At 40.3% G+C, this 12,601-nt stretch overlaps 1 long non-coding RNA gene across 1 annotated transcript in view; it reads right to left on the bottom strand.

Moving 5' to 3' along the window:
* The window catches only part of LOC141279400 (uncharacterized), a 41,566-nt gene extending 29,569 nt beyond the window's left edge, over positions 1 to 11,997 (bottom strand). The window contains exon 1 of the long non-coding RNA XR_012333569.1: positions 11,529 to 11,997. This is a non-coding gene — a long non-coding RNA (uncharacterized lncRNA). The remainder of the gene's footprint in view (positions 1 to 11,528) is intronic.
* Positions 11,998 to 12,601: the final 604 nt, after the last annotated feature.

Here is a 12,601-nt window from a genome sequence, read left to right as displayed (position 1 = left end):
TCACTTGGGTCAGAATATCAGTTTCTCTCCTAAGAGGCTGAGAAAAGAGTGCATAGTGTCTTGGTTTACCCAGTGAAAGAAAGTGCTTTGGGAACCACGTAGGATATCTTCATCAACACTATTTCCTATGGAGAACATGCATTTTCTATTCCTGTGTGCTTTCTTCACACCTGGAGCTAAGAGAGTTAAAATTTCAACTCAGCAGTGCCCATAGGAATGCTCTTAAGACATCTTAAAAATTCAGTCGAGTTCAACGTACTCCCAGATCTGACTCTCTCTGGAAAATCTCTGCAAGGTCACACCTCTCTAGTACCGTGACCAAACAAGGACATCCTCTGTAGCATGATTACCATGCAGTCTCTCTGGAACAACCTCAAATTCAAATAAATGACTCTAGTCTCCACAAATGCTCACTTGCAACTGTCATACCACATATTCCCAAATATTTATTTGAAAAAAAGTATTAAAACTATAAGACATGAAAGTACAATATATTCTTCCTGTCCTTAGGTCACCCAGAACAAAGGTCAGGACTGACAATTCTCTGCTGGAACATGTTTGTTTTCAAGGCTTCACAGCAAAGTGGGATTCTTCAAAAAAGAGAGCAATAATTTGGTACAGAGATGGCCAGATCTCCTGGCCTTTATCACTGAAAGCAACGTTCTTGTCTGCTCCAACTCATTCCATGACATATCTGCTTGAGGAATCTTGACATTTTCATCACTTCTTTTCTCTGTCTTCAGGTTGGTTGCCAGCCCTTGCTAAGACTGCAGCAGGGTGTAATCACTGATCAAAACTCACAGAACTTTGTGAACTGCTTCTGTTGCACTGTGTTCCTTTCAGGAATTTGCTTGGCAAAGTCCTTGCGTTTATTACATTAGACTTGGGCGGGCAGAGGCCACTGCTAAAAGATATAATTCTAGTAAATCCTTACAATATCCAGAGTCAAAGGGCTGGTCTTGAATTTATAAAGGATGTGACGATGGTGCTTTACTAGTTGGATATTGTGCTTTACAGTTTATCTTCAGCTACATTTTGAGGTGATAAAGTATAATTATAAGAAGAGAATAAGGCCCAGAGATAAAGGCCAGATAGATAAGAAAAACAGAGAGGCTGGGGTTTGAACCCAGGTCTTCTAATTTCAGAGCCCATGGGTTTTCTGCAACATTCTATCAAGTTAAGTGCAGTAAACAAGGAAGCCAAGAAGAAGAAAAAGAATCTTCAACTCTTAAAACATATGATACAATTAAGCCTTTCTAAACAGGGACAGGCCCTCTCTCACTTACCAAAGAATGCACTGTTGGTGAAAATACATACATCCTTTATGTCTGTACAAATAACTCACACAATACCAAAAGTCATTTAGATATTTAAACAGAGCAAGACATTGGTTTTCCTGCCTCGTCTTCTTCCTACTTTCTCCACACCCCAGATACAATGCATGGCTTTGTAGATAAATGCCTACTTGTTTTTCATGATCGTATTACAGTATAAAGTCAAGAAAAACATAAAAATGGGTATGAAACAGTTAACTACTGCCCATATCCCTGGCAACAAGTAGGCTATTCTTAAAATGTAGTGTAGTCAAGGAGTGCATATTTATACTGTCATGTCCAGAAGTAACTATAAAGGGCAGGGCTTCTGATTAATGTGAGAATCCAAGGTAGCACTTAGCCCAATCAGTTAGTGAAAAAAATACATGGTGCAGGTGTTGTGCTTAGCACTATGTATACTGGGGTGTGCAAAACATGGTTTGCCCTGCTGGAGGGTACTGTCTAGGTGGGAAGCTCTTGTCTTTCACCAAAACCTACGTGGAAGGTTAATAAAACTCCTTTTGTTACTGCAGCAATGAGAAGAAAATATTTTGTAGCCAGAAGCACCCAAAGGCCTATTTGCAGAATTGACGAAGCTTGGCAAATCTGATTACTGAAAGGATTTCCCAAGTAGCCAACAGGTCGAGAGATGGCTGCAGCAATAGAAATATAGCTGCTAAAGATTCCACACTTTCAAGGTTGAACTTAGAGCAATTGCTCGCAGTGACAAGTAACTCTCTGAAATTTGTTGCTATGTGACAGGAAGGTCACCAGTCTCTTAACAGACCCACAAGTAGATGCATGAGGCAGACCACCACAGTGAGACGGAATCTAGATAAAACCAGCGCTCTCATGGATCAGGTATTAGCCTCCTGGTGATGATATTCTGCTGGGAGACAAAGGGGTCATCAGGGACCAAATCATCATAAATACCAGTGGGGAGTTGGTGGCTCCCCTTCTGAGGATGGACATGTGGTCCCAAAACACATTCAAAGGATAGATGTTGGTATTTGAAGAAAGATATCAGAGGTGACACACAAAGTTCTAGACAAGGAAGATTTTCAGAATGATATGGAAAGTAGTGAAATGCATAGCAAGAGAGTCTAGAATCATGGTCTAGCCCCGATTAAATACAAAGTCTTTATGTATCACCATGCAGTAAGTGGATCAATGATTCCATGTGAGTCCAAACATTCAAATTTCAGGTTTATGGCAGTTGTGAAAAATTGGGCAAATACATGGCACACCAGCTTTTACTATTAGACTTCAGCACTTTCTCCTGCTCAGCCCAGGAGGATGTCACGGTCATTTTCACTGCAGTGATGCAAGCAGCTGTGGTCAGTGTTAGTATCAAAAACATAAGCTTCTTGCAACACTTGGACTAGACTTTTTCTAGACATCTCTTATGAGTGGGAAAGGACCTACAAATTTTTGATTCTTGTCAGATGCAGGACTGTGAAGGGGAGCTTTCAGGTAGCTGATCACATTTTAGTGCAGAAAGGAGAAGGTCTGTCAGAACAGGTGGACAGTATAGACATTTCCTTAGTCCCTCTGGCTAATGGTTTTGTCCATCCCGTGTTGTAAGAGAACTGGTCATTAATATCAGATTCATACTTGTCCCGCATGTTTACAAGAAATTTTAAAAATGTAATATCCCTACCAGGTTATAAAATGCATAAAGTTAAGAACTATGACACTCTTGTACAAGACTATATTCTTGGAGCTCAGGGCGTAGTTGCTGCTTGACGAGTTATTTTTTTGAGTAGGTAGTAAACTTGTGTCTATTAACTCTCTAGTAGGACACAGTAGCATGGGTTCAGCTGCTCACAACTACAGTTGACTCATATTACTTGTGGTAGTTATGTTCTATAAAGTTGTTGCAAATGCTAAATTAGTGAATCCTGAAACATTGCTCCTAGGAAAAATACAAGATGAGGTTCCTTTGAGCCTCTGGTCACAAACTTTTCATCAACCAATCAATCCATAACTTTGTTTTATGTGTGTTTCTGCTTAAAGATCCCTTGTAATGAGATATAGTTGATTCATTAACATTGAACTCATGGCCAACAGCACTATAACTGATGCCTGAATAAAGCTTATCTAACATGTTTCTCCATAAAGTACATCACAGCCTTCTTGCACTTAGGAACATGAGACAGCACTTCAGCACCATCCTGGGAGCCATTTTAAACAGAGAAATCAACGAAGAGCAAAAATGCAAAATACAGAGAGATCTTCAAGATGGCAGAGGAGTAAGACGTGGAGATCACCTTCCTCCCCACAAGTACATCAAAAATACATCTACATGTGGAACAGCTCCTATAGAACACCTACTGAATGCTGGCAGAAGACCTCAGACTTCCAAAAAGGCAAGAAAATCCCCACATACCTGGGTAGGGAAAAAAAAAAAAAGACACAAAAGAATAGGGATGGGACCTGCGCCCATCCCTGGGAGGGACCTGGGAGGGAGCTGTGAAGGAGGAAAAGTTTCCACACACTGGGAAGCCCCCTCGCTGGTGGGAACAGCACGGGGGGGAGCTTCGGAACCACAGAGGAGAGCACAGCAACAGGGGTGCAGAGGGCAAGGTGGAGAGATTCCCACGCAGAGGATTGGTGCTGACCAGCACTCACCAGCCTGAGAAGCCTGTCTGCTCACCTGCCTGGGTGGGTGGGGGCTGGGAGCTGAGGTTCGGGCTTTGGAGGTCAGATCCCAGGGAGAGGACTGGGGTTGGCTGTGTGAACACAGCCTGAAGGTGGCTAGTGTGCCACAGCTAGCTGGGAGGGAGTCGGGAAAAAGTCTGGACCTGTTGGAGGGGCAAGAGACCATTGTCTTGAGTGCGTGAGGAGAGGCGCTTTCTGCTCCATGTGTCCACAGATGACAGAGCACTGCCTAAGCAAGCTCCAGAGACGGGCATGAGCCGTAGTTATCATCTCAGACCCAGAGGCAGGCACGGATTGCTGACCCCACTGCCACCAAGGATCCTGTGTGCAAGCACAGGTCACTACCCACACCCTCCTGGGAGCCTGTGCAGCACGTCACTGCCAGGGTTCCATGATCCAGGGCCAACTTCCCTGGGAGAACACACAGCGTACCTCAGGCTGTTGCAACGTTATGCTGGCCTCTGCTGCAGACACGGCCCGCACATTCCAATTGTGACTACTGTACCCCTCCCTCTCCCCAGCCTGAGACAGCAAGAGAGCACTGATCGGCCGCAGCTTTAACCCCCTCTTGTCTGGGGAGGGAACAGAGACCTGAGGGTGGTCTACACACAGAGGCAGGGCCAAAACCAAAGCTGAACCCCAGGAGATGTGCGAACAAAGAAGAGAAAGGGAAATCTCTCCATGCAGCTTCAGGAGCAACGGACTAAATCCCTGCAATCAGCTTGGTAAACCCTACATGTGTGGAATACTTGAATAGGCAAAGAGTGCTCCCAAAATTGAGGCAGTCAACTTTGGAGGCAAGTGTGGACTTGGGGTTTGCTTTCTGCATTTGATTTGTTTTTGGTTTTATATTTCTCTTAGTTTACTCTTTAGTGATTGCTTTCATCTGTGGGTTTGTTTATTGGTTTGGTTGCTCTCTTCCTTTTTTTTTCTTTTCTCTTTTTATGAGTGTGTATGCTTCTTTGTGTGATTTTGTCTGTTTAGTTTTGCTTTTACCATTTGTCTTGGGGTTCTGTCTGTTCGGTATTTTTTTGTTTTGTTTTTTATTTTTCTGAGTGTGTGTGTTGGTTTCTTTGTGTGATTTTGAGTGTTTAGTTTTGCTTTTACCATTTGTTTTGGAATTCTCTGTGTTCATTTTTTTTTCTTTTTCTTTTCTTTTTTTCTTCCTTTTCTTCCAAGCCGTGCATCTGGCAGGGTCTTGGTGCTCTGGCCAGGTGTCGGAACTGAGCCTCCGAGGTGGGAGAGCTGAGTTCAGGATGTTGGACCACCAGAGACTTCCTGGCCACATGTAATATTAATCGGTGAGAGGTCTCCCAGAGATCTCTGTGCAACACTAAGAACCAGCTCCATGCAACGGCCAGTAAGCTCCAGTGCTAGACACCCCATGACAAACAACCAGCAAGGCAGGAACACAAACCCACCCATTAACAGAGAGGCTGCCTAAAGTCATACTAACTTCACAGACATCCCAAAACACACCACCAGACATGGCCCTGCCCACCAGAGGGACAAGATCCAGCCCCAACCACCAGAACACAGGCACCAGTCCCCCCACCAGGAAGCCTACACAAGCCACTGAACAAAGCTCACTACTGGTGACAATCACCAGAAATAAGAGGAACTACGAACCTGCAGCCTGTGAAAAGGAGACCCCAAACACAGTAAGTTAAACAAAATGAGAAGACAGGGACATATGCAGCATATGAAGGAGCAAGGTAAAAACCCACCAGACCAAACAAATGAAGAGGAAACAGGCAGTCTACCTGAAAAAGAATTCAGAGTAATGATAGTAAAGATGATCCAGAATCTCAGAAGTAGAATGAAGAAAATACAAGAAACGTTTAACAAGGACCTAGAAGAACTAAAGAGCAAACAAACAATAATGAACAACACAATAAATGAAATTGAAAATACTCTAGAAGGAAGCAATAGCAGAATAACTGAGGCAGAAGAATGGATAAGTGACCTGGAAGATAGAATAGTGGAAATAACTGCCACAGAGCAGAATAAAGAAAAAAGAATGAAAAGAATTGGGAACAGACTCAGAGACCTCTGGGACAGCATTAAACGCACCAACATTCGAATTGTAGGGGTACCAGAAGAAGAGAAAAAGAAAGGGACTGAGAAAATATTTGAGGACTTATAGGTGAAAATTTCCCTAACATGGGAAAGGAAATAGTCAAGTCCAGGATGTGCAGAGAGCCCCATACAGGATAAACCCAAGGAGAAACATGCCAAGACACATATTAATCACACTATCAAAATTAAATACAAAGAAAAAATATTAAAAGCAGCAAGGGAAAAGCAACAAATAGTATACAAGGGAATCCTCATAAGGTTAACAGCTGATCTTTCAGCAGAAACTCTGCAAGCCAGAAGGGAGTGACAGGACTTATTCAAAGTGATGAAAGAGAAAAACCTAAAACAAAGATTACTCTACCCAGCAAGGCTTTCATTCAGATTTGACAGAGAAATTAAAACTTTTACAGACAAGCAAAATTTAAGAGAATTCAGTACCACAAAACCAGTTTTACAACAAATGCTAAAGGAACTTCTCTATGTGGGAAACACAAGAGAAGGAAAGGACCTACAAAAACAAAACCAAAACAATTAAACCAATGGTAATAGGAACATACATATCCATACTTACCTTAAATGTAAATGGATTAAATGCTCCAACCAAAAGACATAGACTGGCTGAATGGATACAAAAACAAGACCAGTATATACACTGTCTACAAGAGACCCACTTCAGACCTGGGGACACATACAGACAAAGTGAGGGGATGGAAAATGATATTCCAGGCAAATGGAAACCAAAAGAAAGTTGGAGTAGAAATACTCATATCAGATAAAACAGACTTTAAAGTAAAGACTACTACAAGAGACAAAAGATACTACATAATGATCAAGGGATCAATCCAAGGAGAAGATATAACAATTGTAAATATTTATGCACCCAACATAGGAGCACTTCAATACATAAGGCAAATGCTAACAGCCATAAAAGGGAAATCAACAGTAACACAATAATAGTAGAGGACTTTGACACCCCACTTTCACCAATGGACAGATCATCCAAAATGAAAATAAATACGGAAACACAAGCTTTAAATGACACAATACACCAGGTGGACTTAATTGATATTTATAGGACATTCCATCCAAAACCAACAGAATACACTTTCTTCTCAAGTGCACAGGGAACATTCCCCAGATAGATCATATCTTGGGTCACAAATCAAGCCTTGGTAAATTTAAGAAAACTGAACTCATATCAAGTAACTTTTCGGATGACAACTGTATGAGACTAGATATCAATTACAGGAAAAAGACTGTAAAAAATACAAACACAAGGAGGCTAAACAATACACTGCTAAATAACCAAGAGATCACTGAAGAAATCAAAGAGGAAATCAAAAAATACCTATAAACAAATGATAATGAAAACATGATGACCCAAACCTATGGGATGCAGCAAAAGCAATTCTAAGAGGAAAGTTTATAGCAATACAATCCTACTTCAAGAAACAAGAAAAATCTCAAATAAACAACTTAACCTTACACCTAAAGCAATTTAAAAAAGAGAAACAAAAAAACCCCAAAGTTAGCAGAAGGAAAGAAATCATAAAGATCAGATCAGAAATAAATGAAAAAGAAATGAAGGAAACAATAGCAAAGATCAATAAAACTAAAAGCTGGTTCTTTGAGAAGATAAACAAAAATGATAAACCATTAGCCAGACTTATAAAGAAAAAAAGGGAGAATACTCAAATCAACAGAATTAGAAATGAAAAAGAAGTAACAACTGACACTGCAGAAATACAAAGGATCATGAGAGACTACTACAAGCAACTTTATGCCAATAAAATGGACAACCTGGAAAAATGGGCAAATTGTTAGAAAAGTACAACTTTCCAAGACTGAACCAGAAGAAACAGAAAATATGAAGAGACAAATCACAAGTACTGAAACTGAAACTGTGATTAAAAATCTTGCAACAAACAAAAGCCCAGGACCAGGTGGCTTCACATGTGAATTCTAGCAAAATTTAGAGAAGTGCTAACACCCATCCTTCTCAAACTCTTCCCAAACTCATTCTATGAGGCCACCATCACCCTGATACCAAAACCAGACAAACAAGTCACAGAAAAAGAAAACCACAGGCCAATAACACTGATGAATATAGATGCAAAAATCCTCAACAAAATACCAGCAAACAGAATCCAACAGCACATTAAAAGGATCATACAACACAATCAAGTGGGGTTTATCTCAGGAATGCAAGGATTCTTCAGTACACACAAATCAATCAATGTGATACACCATATTAACAAACTGAAGGATAAAAACCATATGATGATAACCTCAACAGATGCAGAAAAAGCTTTTGACAAAATTCAACACCCACTTATGGTAAAAACTTTCCAGAAAGGGAAACTACCTTAACATAATAAAGGCCATATATGAGAAACCCACAGCCAAAATCATCCTCAATGGTGGAAAACTGAAAGCATTTCTTCTAAGATCAGGAACAAGACAAGGGTGCCTACTCTCACCACTATTATTCAACATAGTTTTGGAAGTTGTAGCCATGGCAATCAGAGAAGAAAAAGAAATAAAAGGAATACAAATTGGAAAAGAAGAAGTAAAACTGTCACTCTTTGCAGCTGACATGATACTATACATAGAGAATCTTAAAGATGCTACCAGTAAACTACTAAAGCTAATCTATGAATTTGGTAAAGTAGCAGGATACAAAATTAATGTACAGAAATCTCTTTCATTCCTATACACTAACAATGAAAAATCTGAAAGAGATTCAAAGAAATACTCCCATTTACCATTGCAACAAAAAGAATAAAATACCTAGGAATAAACCTACCTAGGGAGAAAACAGACCTTGATGCAGGAAACTATAAGAAACTGATGAAAGAAATTAAAGATGATACCAACAGATGGAGAGATATAACATGTTCTTGGATTGGAAGAGTCATTATTGTGAAAATGACTATATGACTGAAAGCCTTCTACAGATTCAGTGCAATCTCTATCAAACTACCAAGGGCATTTTTCACAGAACTAGAACTAATAATTTTACAATTTGTATGGAAACATAAAAGACCCTGAGTAGCCAAAGCAATCTTGAGAAAGAAAAATGGAGCTGGACGAATCAGGCTCCCGTACTTCAGATTAAACTACAAAGCTACAGCAATCAGGACAGTATCATACTGGCAGAAAAACAGAAATATAGATCAATGGAACAGAATAGAAAGCCCAGAGATATACCCACGCACAGATGGTCACCTTATCTTTGATAAAGTAGGCAAGAATATACAATGGAGAAAAGACAGCCTCTTCAATAAATGGTGCTGGGAAAACTGGACAGCTACATGTAAAAGAATGAAATTAGAACATTTCTGAACACTATACACAAAAACTCCAAATGGATTAAAGACCTAAATGTAAGGCCGGACACTATAAAACTCAGAGAAAAACATAGGCAGAACACTCTATTACATTAATCACAGCAAGATCCTTTTTGACCCACCTCCTAGAGTAATGGAAATAAAACCAAAAATAAACAAATGGGTCCTAAGGAAACTTAAAAGCTTTTGCACAGCAAAGGAAACCATAAACAAGACAAAAAGACAACCCTCAGAATGGGAGAAAATATTTGCAAACGAAGAAACTGACAAAGGATTCATCTCCAAAATATACAAGCAGCTCATGCAGCTCAATATCAAATAAACAAACAACCCAATCCAAAAATAGGCGGAAGACCTAAACACATATCTCCAAAGAAGATATACAGATTGCCAACAAACATATGAAAGAATGCTCAACACCACTAATCATTAGAGAAATGCAAATCAAAACTCCAATGAGGTATCACCTCACACCTGTCAGAACGGCCATCATCAAAAAATCTACAAACAGTAAATGCTGGAGAGGGTGTGGAGAAAAGGGAACCCTTGCACTGTTGGTGGGAATGTAAATTGATACAGCCACTATGAGAACAGTATGGAGGTTCCTTAAAAAACTAAAAATAGAACTACCATACGACCCAGCAATCCCACTACTGGGCATATACCCTGAGGAAACCATAATTCAAAAAGAGATATGTACCACAATGTCCATTGCAGGACTATTTACAATAGCTTGGACATGGAAGCAACCTAAGTGTCCGTCAACAGATGAATGGATAAAGAAGATGTGGCACATATATACAATGGAATATTACTCAGCCATAAAAAGAAACAAAATTGAGTTATTTGTAGTGAGGTGGATGGACCTACAGTCTGTCATACAGAGCGAAGTAATTCAGAAAGAGAAAAACAAATACCGTATGCTAACACATATATATGGAATTAAAAAAAATGGTTCTGATGAACCTAGGGGCAGGACAGGAATAAAGATGCAGATGTAGAGAATGGACTTGAGGACACCGGGAGGGGGAAGGGGAAGCTGAGATGAAGTGATAGCGTAGCATTGACATATATACACTACCAAATGTAAAATGGATGGCTATTGGGAAGCAGCTGCATAGCACAGGGAGATCAGTTCGGTGCTTTGTGACCATCCAGAGGGGTGGGATAGGGAGGGTGGGAGGGAGACGCAAGAGGGAGGGGATATGGGGATATATGTATACATACAGCTGATTCACTTTGTTAATATAGCAGAAACTTACACAACACTGTAAAACAATTATACTCCAATAAATATGTAAAAAAAAAAAAAAAAAAAGCAAAATACATGGCACGAAATAGAACACAGAAAGGAAATGTGCTTACAGTATGAGACCTGAAATGAGAAGGCGGAAGTAGCACCTTGTTCCACCTCAATTTTTTGCTGTCCTGAGGAGGAAAACACAGAACCTCTTTGGTGTGATTAAGAAGAGTCATGGACCCAAAAGGTAGTTTGTGGTTACCTGGGTGCCCAGAAGTATCCCAAGAACATGGGGCCTGATCAAGAGCTATTTTCATCTGGGGATGGTTACATAAGACAGGAGACATTAGGAAAATGTGTATGGAAGAATTTGGCTTACAATGTAAACCAAACTGTAAAATGCTATGTTTAGCAGGTACTCCTTGAACCTTAAAAAGGGCATATTTAGGGAAAAAGTAGATGATTTTCTATCAAAGACCAAAAATAAAAAGTAAGAGACAGCATAGGCTGGAACTAGCTTCAGAAGAAGTTCAGGGACGTTCAGAGGTGGCTTTTAATGACAGGCAGGAACTGGTAGAGCACTCACTGATGAAACACACTGAATATTTTCGATTCTGCTAAAGTGATGTGAAATGCACCTTTCTTCTCTGATTCCTAGCCTGACAAGAGACACGTGCTGATGTGGTGCCCAGGTTTGTGCAGGTGTTTTACCTGAGAGTAGCTTCTTGGGGAGACAGTGAGCAGCCATCAGTGCTCACTCTCTCTTTGTGTGTGTGTAGAGGCCCATCTGTCAGGAAGGGCAGGACCAGCTCTGGCCATGTGAGCTTCATGGCTCATTTTAGTTATTCTAGGTGACTCAGTCTCCCCCCATCACAGAAGACTCACCAAACTCCTCGGCAAGACTGCCTCATCACCTCAGAGCCTTCTCTCAGGCTTCCTTGCCTTGTTGGCTTAGCTGCTACCTTCAGGTCTAGTATTTGGTCACTAATGAGGCAACTTGGGACCTGAAACCCAATCCTCACTTATATTCACCTTTCCTGGAAAAAAGCAAATTATTAAAAGAGTTAACGTTGTGAAGCAAGGCTGCTCACCGAAGGAAAGATCATTTGGCTGTTCACAAAAAAGCTTTATATGGGGATCCACTTGACTCATGTCCTTCCTTCTCCTATGACTCATCAAATCATTCCCAAATCCTGACTGAACAAGACGTAAAGTGGTTTATGGATGTGAAAACTGAGGGTTAGAAGAGCTAAGTGGCTCTAAACCCAGAACCGCACTGCTCGTGAGCATCAGTCAGGATTTGAATCTGGCCTTTTGACACCAATTCCACTGCCCTCTCAATTACTCCTTAGTTGCCACTCCTGGCTGGTGGCGTCTGTGGGTACTAATTTATTCAATGAATATCTGTTGAGACACTGTTCTACCACTGAAGTGTAGAACAACATGAAGTGTCTTGGAGAACACATTGCAGTAAGACCCAGACACAGGAGGGAGGCTGGAGGAGACTGGGAAGGGGGAATGACAGCGAATGGGTATGGGGTTTCCTGTTAGGATGTTGAAGATGTTCTAAAAGTAGGTAATGGTGATGGTTGTGCAACTCTGAATGTACTAAAAACCACTAACTGTACACTTTAAATAGCTGAATTTTATGATACGTGAATTATATCATTAAAGCTACTAAAAGAAGGAAAGAGAAAATAAACATACCAAAAAAGGATATACTCCATAAGATTAGAATAGAAATAGAAGTCTTTATATATTCAAAAAGAATATAATGTAGGATTATATTATAATTTGATTTTGGTACATGTTACAATAAATCATAAACATAAAAATAAAATTAAAAAACCCTAGATGCAGAGTGGTCTTACACTGTGTCACTTCACTACTGTGACTAAAATATGGGATTTTTGCCTTTTCCCTGCTTCTTGTGCAATTCCAATGGGAGTTAAGTAAGG

Source organism: Tursiops truncatus, chromosome 1 (genome assembly GCF_011762595.2).
Source record: "Tursiops truncatus isolate mTurTru1 chromosome 1, mTurTru1.mat.Y, whole genome shotgun sequence".
Classification (NCBI taxonomy): Eukaryota; Metazoa; Chordata; class Mammalia; order Artiodactyla; family Delphinidae; genus Tursiops; species Tursiops truncatus.
This window is presented reverse-complemented; position numbering and strand designations above follow the sequence as displayed.